This window comes from Brachyhypopomus gauderio, unplaced genomic scaffold (assembly GCF_052324685.1).
Source record: "Brachyhypopomus gauderio isolate BG-103 unplaced genomic scaffold, BGAUD_0.2 sc108, whole genome shotgun sequence".
In the NCBI taxonomy this organism is placed as follows: Eukaryota; Metazoa; Chordata; class Actinopteri; order Gymnotiformes; family Hypopomidae; genus Brachyhypopomus; species Brachyhypopomus gauderio.
The window spans coordinates 485,281-495,576 of NW_027506929.1; the positions used below are offsets into that span (position 1 = coordinate 485,281).

At 45.8% G+C, this 10,296-nt stretch overlaps 1 long non-coding RNA gene across 1 annotated transcript; it reads right to left on the reverse strand.

Annotated features, from left to right (window-relative positions):
* Window positions 1-1,280: 1,280 nt before the first annotated feature.
* On the reverse strand, window positions 1,281-3,518 carry LOC143497375 (uncharacterized). Its single transcript, XR_013125867.1, has 3 exons — window positions 3,384-3,518; window positions 2,759-2,937; window positions 1,281-1,559 (listed from the first exon to the last, which is right to left on the reverse strand). It is a non-coding gene; the product is annotated as an uncharacterized LOC143497375 (long non-coding RNA).
* Window positions 3,519-10,296: the final 6,778 nt, after the last annotated feature.

Consider the following 10,296-nt stretch of genomic DNA (forward strand, 5'->3'; position numbering starts at 1 on the left):
GACCGGGCCACTTAACAATAGTGCATCCTGAAAGGAGATGTCCTGACAGCATATATGTGTGTGTGTGTGTGTGTGTGTGTGTGTGTGTGTGTGTGTGTGTGTGTGTGTGTGTGTGTGTGTGTGTGTGTGTGCAATCCTGCAAAAAGGACCTAGGAGTGTTACTAAGGCAAATTAGGCCTACATTAACACTCTTTGCCTGACAGTACATCCGCGTATGCTGGATAACGCAAATGTTCATGTTAAATAAATAATTGTTAAAAACACCACAGAGTGGTAGATTTGTTTTTTATTAATGATATGTAAAACACTGCAATTTGTTATACTCCAGCAATAACGGCTGCGCCGGACTCAATAGCTCTCTCCGTCAGCCGACATGGCACGCTCCACATTAGCACGACTGATATTGCCAACTAGCAAACGGTTTGCTGAAGTCAATAAGAGGAGGACCTCACGAACGCTGGCGTTGGACAGAGGAGGACCTCACGAACGCTGGCGTTGGACAGAGGAGGACCTCACGAACGCTGGCATTGGACAGAGGAGGACCTCACGAACGCTGGTGTTGGACAGACAGACGCTGCGTTGGGAAGCACCTCTGTATTCTACCAAGCGTTTATAGCGTTATCTTACAGTGCTAAAGTGAACAGGTGTGGCATATCTACATAGGGTTGTAGAGCCATTTCACAGAGGTTAGGGGCAATGTGTTTCATAGGACCCCTGCAGGTCGACCCTCACTGACATAGCCATACATTCATAAACTAGGAATTAGTTATCAAAGACGAGTTACTGAAGGAAGGGAAAAATACTAAATGTCATCAGATGAAATTACTCACATAAGGTACAAATAATAAACATTTTAAGGAAATAAAGTGTGTGTGTGTGTGTGTGTGTGTGTGTGTGTGTGTGGCTATGGGAGTATATAGAATACAGAATATGGCTTTAAAAAATTATTTATGGCCAAATAATCATATTTCGTACCTAACCGAAATGCTGATGAAGTGATAGTTTCCCTCGGACGTCTCTAGCACGTCAAGGTGGTGAGCCATGTCAGGCCCCAGCTGAGGACCGTCATTACTTTCACACAGTCAGTAAGTGTCATTCCTGATCCCAGATGCCATTCTCTAATATGTCCACTTTCTCACTTCACACTGTCCATAAACATGCAGGGGACACGCAAACACACAAGAGTCCGTCAGCTCGTCCCAGCAGGACACATCACAGAATTATTACTTTTTTATTTCTTCAAGGTGAAATTGTTTCTTGGTGAGCTGGATTCCCTTCTCCTCTCCTGTGCAGGACATGCGGGACACGGGGAGGCGAGTTAGTGGAGGCGGGGCTAGGGAGGCGGGGTGAGGGAGGCGGGGCGAAGGAGGTGGGGTCATCTGCTCTGCTAGCTCTCAGACGTTATTCCTCTTGCTCAGTCACACTTAGCAGCTTGTCACAGCTGTACCCCCCTCTGAATGTAACAGGAGACCCCTTCATCCATCAAAAGAGCATTCTCTCTCTTTTTTCTCTCCTTGCCTCCTTCTTTTTCTCATTCTCCCCTTTTTATTCAAGGGCCTCTGTCGAGAAAGTGTCAACAAACAGTCACAGGGTCATGACAGGGGCTAACGGGGCAGCACTTCACAGGCCTTCACACACATCCCACTCTCCTTATTTGTTTGCCTTTTTATCGTGTTTCTCTCTCCGTTTTCTCTCTCTCTCTCTCCCACTCACACACACACACATTCTTGCAACATAGTATTAAGCATTTGCACACATGTGCTTTGGATTTCAGGCTGCACTCACTTTATACTCTGGCCACGTTCATCTTTTGAGCACGCGTGGCCTCAGACTGCAGGCGCTCGGTGTGTGTGGTGGCTATGTGGCTATGTGGTCCCCTGGATCATTTAGCACCCAGAGTGCCACGCTGGTGTGGATCTCACAGATCCCCCCACAGCCACAGAAATGGAACCCCATGTTTGAATCTTATTGACTGAACAGGTCAGCTTGACCTTTAACCGTTTGTCCCCCTTATTTGTTGAATGTGACCTGACCGTTACAAGCCAGGCAGATAAATTAGTTTTGAATGAGTCCAATGAGTTCAAAGGAGAGTCTCCCTCGTATGGCATCGGGGAACTGCGGCCTTCGCCGTCCCTGGCGCAGGTGCTTGAGACGAGGTTCTTCTGGGGCGGAGGGAGAGCAGCAGATGCTGATGGTATGTGTTAGACTGGGCAGTGTGCCGGTCACATCGGGAGCTGTAAATCACACGCATGGACTGAACCCCAAAGCTCTGTCACAAGAGACGAGCACCTTCCGCAACACAGCAGTGAGCGTGTGTGTGTGTGTGTGTGTGTGTGTGTGTGTGTGTGAAGGGGGGGGGAGTATGTGTGTGTGGGGGGGTGTATGTGTGCATGCATGTGTGTATGAGTGGGGGGAATGTGTGTGTGTGTGTGTGTGTGTGTGTGTGTGTGTGTGTGTGTGTGTGTGTGTGTGCATGCGTGTGCGCTCAGCGAGCAGAGGTTAACGACTGCACACTGTCACGCCATCTCCACACACATCATCCCGTCATTACTCACAAGACATACATCGTAACCTTTATGCCTTAGATTAACCCCTCTGCCTACGGGAAGAGAGCGAGAGAGAGAGAGAGAGAGAGAGAGAATGAGTGAAAGTCCCTCCCTCATGGTTCTCCTCTGGTTCTTTTCACAGTGCGGGTTGTAAAAGTCTGACTTTGATTTCACAACGAAACATGACAAAAGTCACTTTACGCATAAATTACCTTGTTCTGCAAATACTTATGTGAGGCGCGCTCTGTTTGAAGTTGTCAGAGGGGGTTTACGGTGTAGCTGGGGTTGTCTCCTCCCTGAACTTCATGGAGCAGGAAGGCCTAAATCTCAGATCCTACGCTGCTAACAGCGCGTGCCGGAGGTCATCGCTGAAGATCTGGGTTCCACGGTGCTGTCGGGAACAAGGTACCACATCACCACTTGTAAAGGTTAAGAATTAGGAAGTTCCATTTTCAGTAAGATTATAATGTATTTTTATAAATACTCATTCCACAATATAATTTTTTATAAGAAACATAAAGAGAAAAAACTGGTCTTTCAGAATTCATCATTGCAAGGAAAAAATAGATCAACAAAAAATAACAATAGTACTTAGACATGTATACCTCTGTGTGTGTGTGTGTGTGTGTGTGTGTGTGTGTGTGTGTGTGTGTGTGTGTGGATGTGTGTACTACTTTTGTAAGAATGATCAAATATTCAGCAGCAGTAGATCCCTTCTTCTGTCTTCCTTTCTCTCTCACACACACACACACACACACACACACACACACACACACACACACACACACACACACACACACACGCATGCATGTAATGTACACACAGATGCATACAGACCCTGGCACGCACGGTCTCTCAGAAGTCCTCTCTACTGGGACTGGGCTAATTGCAGAGCATCAGAAGCAGAGGTATCAGGAAACGGGTCGTCCCGCTCCCCCCCAGCCCCTCCTGCTTTTTGGATTCTTACGCCTGTTGTGATAAAAGTGTAAACCCGGTGTTTAAAAAAGTGCCACGTTCTCCACTCTCTTGAGACTCCACAAAGTCAACTCAGCTGTGAAATCAGATGCATTGCGGAATGCAGGGATTTGGCTTGTGAACGTGTGTAATATTAGATATGTTTGTGTGGTGCGAGTGGACACATTCATGTAACACATGGCTTGATCAGATAATGGTCTTATGATAGGATGCAGATACGGAAACTTCAGCCCATTCCCATTTCATTCCTTTTATTTTAACCCGACATTCCAAGTCTGGGCCAAAAATATATTTCCCATAAGTCTTTTCAGCTGGACACTGTCAGCGGGTGACTGTTCAGAACGTCGCAGCATGTGTTGCTGAAGTTCCAGTTTGGATGTGAGTGGCATAATGTGGTGTTTGAACGTTTTGAAAGATGCACGTGCTTGACAGATGTGGGGACAGAAAGGTAGGTGCGCACACACACACACACACATACACACACACACACACTACAACTCTCTCATATCTTTACTCACAAACACATTCTCAAACAAACAAGAATGTGTCTGGCTACCAGAAGCAACCTGAAACCCTGAAATGAGTTTAGCTCTAAACACCAAGCAATTCTGAGAGCATAAGAAATCCTTGCAGACCACATGGAAGCGGTCCACAGAGACCTCCACACGTGCACACAGAAACACAGCCACGGCCTTCTACCACACCTCAACACCAGGCATTCCCCTGCACGCGACCTCTGAGTCACGCGGCCTAACAAGGGCATTATGTGTGACATTGCGTGTGTGTTTAGGGGGTTGAAAAGAAAAAAAAATAACACCGTTTTGTGGGTGACAGCATGAGAACTTTCTGGGAGTCGGCAGTGTCAGGCCATTAAAGCCGCGCGCCTGGCATGTGACTTTATTGGATCCATGTGCGCGCAGGAATTCACTCTTCTGGTAAGACATTCCAAATAACGTCTCCGCGCGCCGACATGATGGTGTTCGTCTAATTTAAGCCGCATGTTGGGCCGAGGTTCCGGGCTTTGATCACACGATGATCGCGCACTACAAATTGAACTAACCCGCATTTCGTTTCTGACGGATCACGATCCGTGGATTTGTTGAATTAAGCGCTTGGGCGAGCGCCGTCCGTACACGAAGACGTCAAAAGGGGTCACGAGGAATCCGATCGCGGCTTTTTTTTTTTTACCTGGACCTCAGGTCTGTCTTCTTTTATTACTTTTAAACGTTGTGCCGAGCTCAAGATCTTAAGCAGCAGCTGCGCGCGACTGGGAGAGATCAGGTTGTTACGGGAGACGAGTTCCAGTCTCGTGCGCGTGTAATAGTAACCGTAGGCCTACTGTCCTGCAGATCCGGGCTGGTGCACGCGCCTTCGCCACACCCTGCTTTAACGGTGGACGCTACATGATCTCCGTGCACAATCTTCATCAGTCCTTTCAACGGGAGCAAATAAGGAAACAAGTTATTTGCGGTAAATGCGGCAAATATGCTTTTATAGTAAAACAAAAAATATGGCATGGGACGCATGCGCGCATACACTCACAAACCCGTGTTCCCTTCTGTAGATAATTTGTCTAATTTGATTAGAACGTTTTTTTTTTTTTTTTTGGTTTTTTTTTGTAAATGCTAAATACTGCAGCCTGTCTGTAGGCATGTATGGATGTACCCTGTACCCAATACCCAATACGCTACACCCTGTTTCCTGCCAACTGTCAACATAGGATATTGTTCATTCATGGATAATATTCCAAATACACATACTTGAACACAGTGGGATATGTGTACTGGGCAAGTCTCCAACATCACTGGACTTCACTGGACTGTTTTAATGGGAACGTCCCAAATAATATTTGCTACTTACTTGTTTGTGTTATGTCGTCAAGACTCTTAAAATCGGACTGGTGATGAGTCTAACCCAAGAATTTAGATATTTATGTGAGCTTTACCTATGGAGAACACATAAGAGAGTAAGACAGCTGTCAGCACTCCAAACCAGGCTTTACAACAGTCCTCCAAAAACAGTACTAAGAAATGATGAAGAGTGATGAAGATGCTCTATGACCGCATCATACATTAATCTAATCTTGGACTGGTGAAATATGCAGTTAAGTTCACATGATACTATAACTGTAATTGTGAGTTGTGGAATGTGTTTTAGTGGATTGAAGGTTCCACTGTCACTTGGTGAGATGATGTAAGTTTTATCGCAGTGGCTAAGAACACTGGGAGAAATGACTAAAAGTCCCACTACTTGTAAGTATACACACACACACAAATACACACACACACACACACACACACACACACACACACACACACAGAAAAACATACTGCATGGGCCTTATGGCCATAAACATGATACAATTCTGACCTGTCAGCTAAGTGTTCACAAAATGCCATGTGTTTACTTTAATTGCATCAAATCATGGATCCACAAAGGTCTCTCTGGATGCTGCCATAATTGAAAGGCTGTGTGCCTGCAGTGCTGTTTACTCCACAGAAAATGCCTCCCAAAGACATGTGAGGCGTGTGTTTGTGTTTAGACTCAGACATCGCTGTCACCCAGACAGAATGAGATGATAATTGAGAACAAAGAGAGAATGAGAGAATGACACAGAGAGAGAGTAACTGGAAAGCCAACAACCAAACGTAGATCACAATCAGGGTCCACCGCCACTGATCCTGGTACATTTAGAAACACAAAACAGTGTTTAAGAGCTGACCGAGGAGACTGCTGCCACTATTGAAGTCTGCTGTGCGGTGAAGTCTGCGGCCTGGGGGTGGAGCCTGTGGCGTGGAGGCGGAGCCTGTGGCCTAGTGGGTGGGGAGAAGCCAGCCCGAGCTGCCGACCTGAGGCTGACCTGCAGGCATTAAGGTGGCCGTTGTTCCAGAGGCATCACTGCAGCAGGCTGGAGCGCACAGGCTAAGAGCGGCAGGCCTGAGAGATCTCCCATAATGCATCTGGTGTCCACGCTTATAGCCTCCGTGCTGCCTGCTCCTTCATGTGTAAGACTGAGGCGTGTTTAGGGGAACTAGCTGTACTGTCTCCCCTCCGTACTGCTCCTACACATGAAAGGTAACTAAAGCGTAGTGGCAGTGTTATGAGAGCATGAACTAACTGAACTGTGAACTAACCATAGTCAAATATATATATAATATATATATATATATATTTTTTTTTTCAAGTTAAATAATTGTTTATTGCAACTTCACAGCAACAATGAAGCTCTCAAATGCAAAATGTTTGACTTTCCTTTGTAGTATATACAAAGAAACCCATTACTCGTGTAAAGGTAGAAATAAAATAAAATAAAATATAACAATGTCAAAAATCTCCCACACACACTGTCTCACACACACACACTCTGCACAGAAGCATCTGCCACCAGCTGAGTACAAGTATATAAGCTTCATTATGTTGTGTTTCCTTAAATACAGGTAATTTATGGTTACCAAGGTAACAAGCAGTATTAGTTCAGTGTGGGGACATGGAGCTGGGGTGTTTTCTTCTGTCTCTGTGCCCCAAAACACTGAGCTGAAGTGCTGAATCAGGTCAGGTGTTGAATGTCAGCTTCGTGCTTTACTTCAGTGTGCTGTGACGTGTTATGTTGGCATAAAAGCTGCTTGCTGTTAGTCTAGTTTTCAGTCATAGTGGTTTGCTTTACTGGCATCAGTGTTTGTTTATGGTGTTGTTCATGAACAGGAGAGCAGGGCTGCTAGCGTCGCTCTGGTGAGGCCTAACCACGCTCCGACACAAAGCTGGACAGCCACTCTGAAGGCACTCTATTTGTGCTCCTTAAATAGACGGCTGGTCCTAAATAGAACTAAATACACTCCAACTAAATATGTTCTGCATGTTTATCTAATAGTTGTGTTGTCATGTCAAATCCAATATACTGGAATACAAAGTCAAAACAAAACAGAACAAAAAACGAATGATATCGTCCAGTTACAATCTGTCTTCCCTGTACATGCAGTGAAGACCAAATGTCTCTCTCGCCAAGAATAAATCTCTATTAGAAGCAAAACATTCAAAGTCTGAAAAGTCATTAAAAAGTGACACAACATTCTGAAAGTGGATCTGGTGTAGCTCTGGAGAACATGACAGCACAGTTACATGGAGCCATGGTTGAGAGCAACATCTTGTACCTTCCACAGAGCAGTCTTAGTTCCAGCTAATCAAGCAAACATCTAGAACCTATCAACCCTGGTTCATCTCAGTGAGGCGTAATCTTGCTACACCGCGTTCAGGTGCTGTATCGGCAGCCAGGGATTCCATGTGTATTTGCATTCTGCCATGGTGTGTTTAGTGGAGTCATTCATTAAGGGCTTTGACAGGCAGACTGTTGGGCTGACTTGTCTTACACTGCCCAACAGCAAAATCAATCATTTTCTCTTGTCTCATTTGGCCCCAGGCACTAATGAGCAATTGACATTTCTCTAAAGTTAAGAAACAGACAAACCTCAAATGCTCTGGGTATCTCTCCTGCTCTCTCTCTCTCTCTCTCTCTCTCTCTCTCTCTCTCTCTCTCTCTCTCTCTCCCTACATTCTATCTCTTTTTCCCTCGCTTTAAGTCGATACCCAGAGCTGAATCTGTGTGATGTGTTCTGCTTGACCAGCGCCGTGGTATGGGCCAGCCGCCAGTCTTGCTCTGGGTTGCTTTCAGGTTCATGGAAGCCACACCCTTGTGTGGAGCACTTAATGTTTCAAAACATCTTCTTACTAATTTGTTTACAGCTTGTGAATATGCAATGGAAGCATCACTTAAAGGTAATTAGGAGGCAGTCTGCTACGAGGAAAGAGAGGGACAGAGTGGAGGGACCCTGACCTGGTCCTCTTCACAGAGGATTAGAACACAACCGGTCCCTTGGTTCAAATTTTATGCAGAATTCCGACTATCCCAATTCTAGGCCAAGCAATTCCAGGCCAAGCTGAATTCCGACCAAGATTCAGATTCCCGGCCAATTATATTATGCAGCATGGTTGGAATGATAGCTTTCCTATGAGTGAACCACATGGCATTAACCACTTTCGATGGCATTTTCATCAGCGGAGCTCGTTGTATGTTATTCGTGTCGGTGAGCGGCTCCTCCAGGGTCCTAATAGCCACATGTTGATGTATACGCTGGGTTTCAGAGCCCGGTCCTACTCGCTCAGGCCAAGGCCCACGGCACCTTATCAGCGAGCCCATCTGGGCCCGGCTGCAGGGGTCTGGTTTCAGTCCTTGTGCCCCAGGGGACCTGATCCTATGGGCTCGTCTGGGAGGGGATTAGTCAGGAGGCCACGCTGAGCGACAGAGAACATTTGAGAATGCGAGAGAGAGAAAGAGACAGAGTAAGAGAGAGAGAGAGTGAGAGAGAGAGAGAGAGAGAGAGAGAGAGAGAGAGAGAGAGAGAAAATGTTTGACCTTGGAGAATGGACAAGGAGAAAATCTAGACAGAACATTACATTAATCCAAAGTGGAGGGGCATAACAACCCTAATGGCTATTGTGGATTGTGATTCAGAATCAAACAAGTCCAAGCCAACCACACCAGATGTCCAAAACTAACTTAGACACACCAGTCCACGTTTTCACCCTCACAATACACATATAAAATATCCATAAGGGGAGGTGTATATTTAAATGTGTCAAAGTGTTTTCCATTATGGTGTTATGTTACATAATAATTGCTCTGAATGTGGAGCTCTAAACATAGGAAAACAAAAATGAAAGGCATCCGAAGATATATGACCCCTCTTACTTGCCGTAGTAACACAGAGCTCAAGTTCACTGCCTGGCGTCTACTGTTGGCAGGTCCTGTGGCCTGGAGCTGTGGTCTGATGCTGCCACAAAACACACACACACACACACACACACACACACACACACACACATATACACACGCGCGCGCGCACATACACGTCAACATCATTTCAACCATGCACGCAGCCAAGATAGGCAGTCACTTCAATCAGCTAAAGGTCAAAGGTCACTGAGGTCAAATACCTGACCCCTCTGTCAGGGTGATGGGTGGTGGTCAGTGTCACAGGCTGCACACTGTGTTGTTTTCAGCAAATGAACAAAAATCACATTTTGATATATATGAGAATGTGTTAATGAAGTAACATTTCTTCATCATAGCAAATATCAAAACAGACACACACATGCATGAACACATGCACATGTGTGCACACACACACACACACACACACACACACACACACACACACACACACACACACACAAAAGAAAAATGTGGTCAGTTTGTTTGTGGGTGTGAACAAGACAACCTGAAGTGCTGAGCGGCCTCTACAGCAGTGTTACAGCAAAGCCAGCAGGTAAAACACACAGTGATTATCTTTAATGAAGAGTAGAGAGCAGAGATTACATACGCTGGATCCCTAATGAAAGACTACACCGCACTGTGGAGAGCTTTAGGGCTTTGGCAGCTTTGCGTAAATCCAAGCTGAATACGTATTATTTGAAGAGGTATTACAAGGGCAGGGTGTGTAACGCACAGGGGTCTGCTGGTGATTAGGACGTGGGGCAGGAAAAACAGCAAGGAATTTTACTGGGAACTCCTCACTCCTCCGGAACTCCCTCACCTGTCGAACTAAATGTGGAATCACTTTTAAAACCCTGTGAGTCAAAAACGTGCAGAACAAAGAGAGGCAAACTCCTACCAGTCAAACCACACCGGGATTACACTTACAGTACGCTGGGACGGAGAGTGTTCAGAAGGAGTGTAACATCTGATCGTCCAAGCGTTTGTTCCAGCAGGACACAGTCCTGC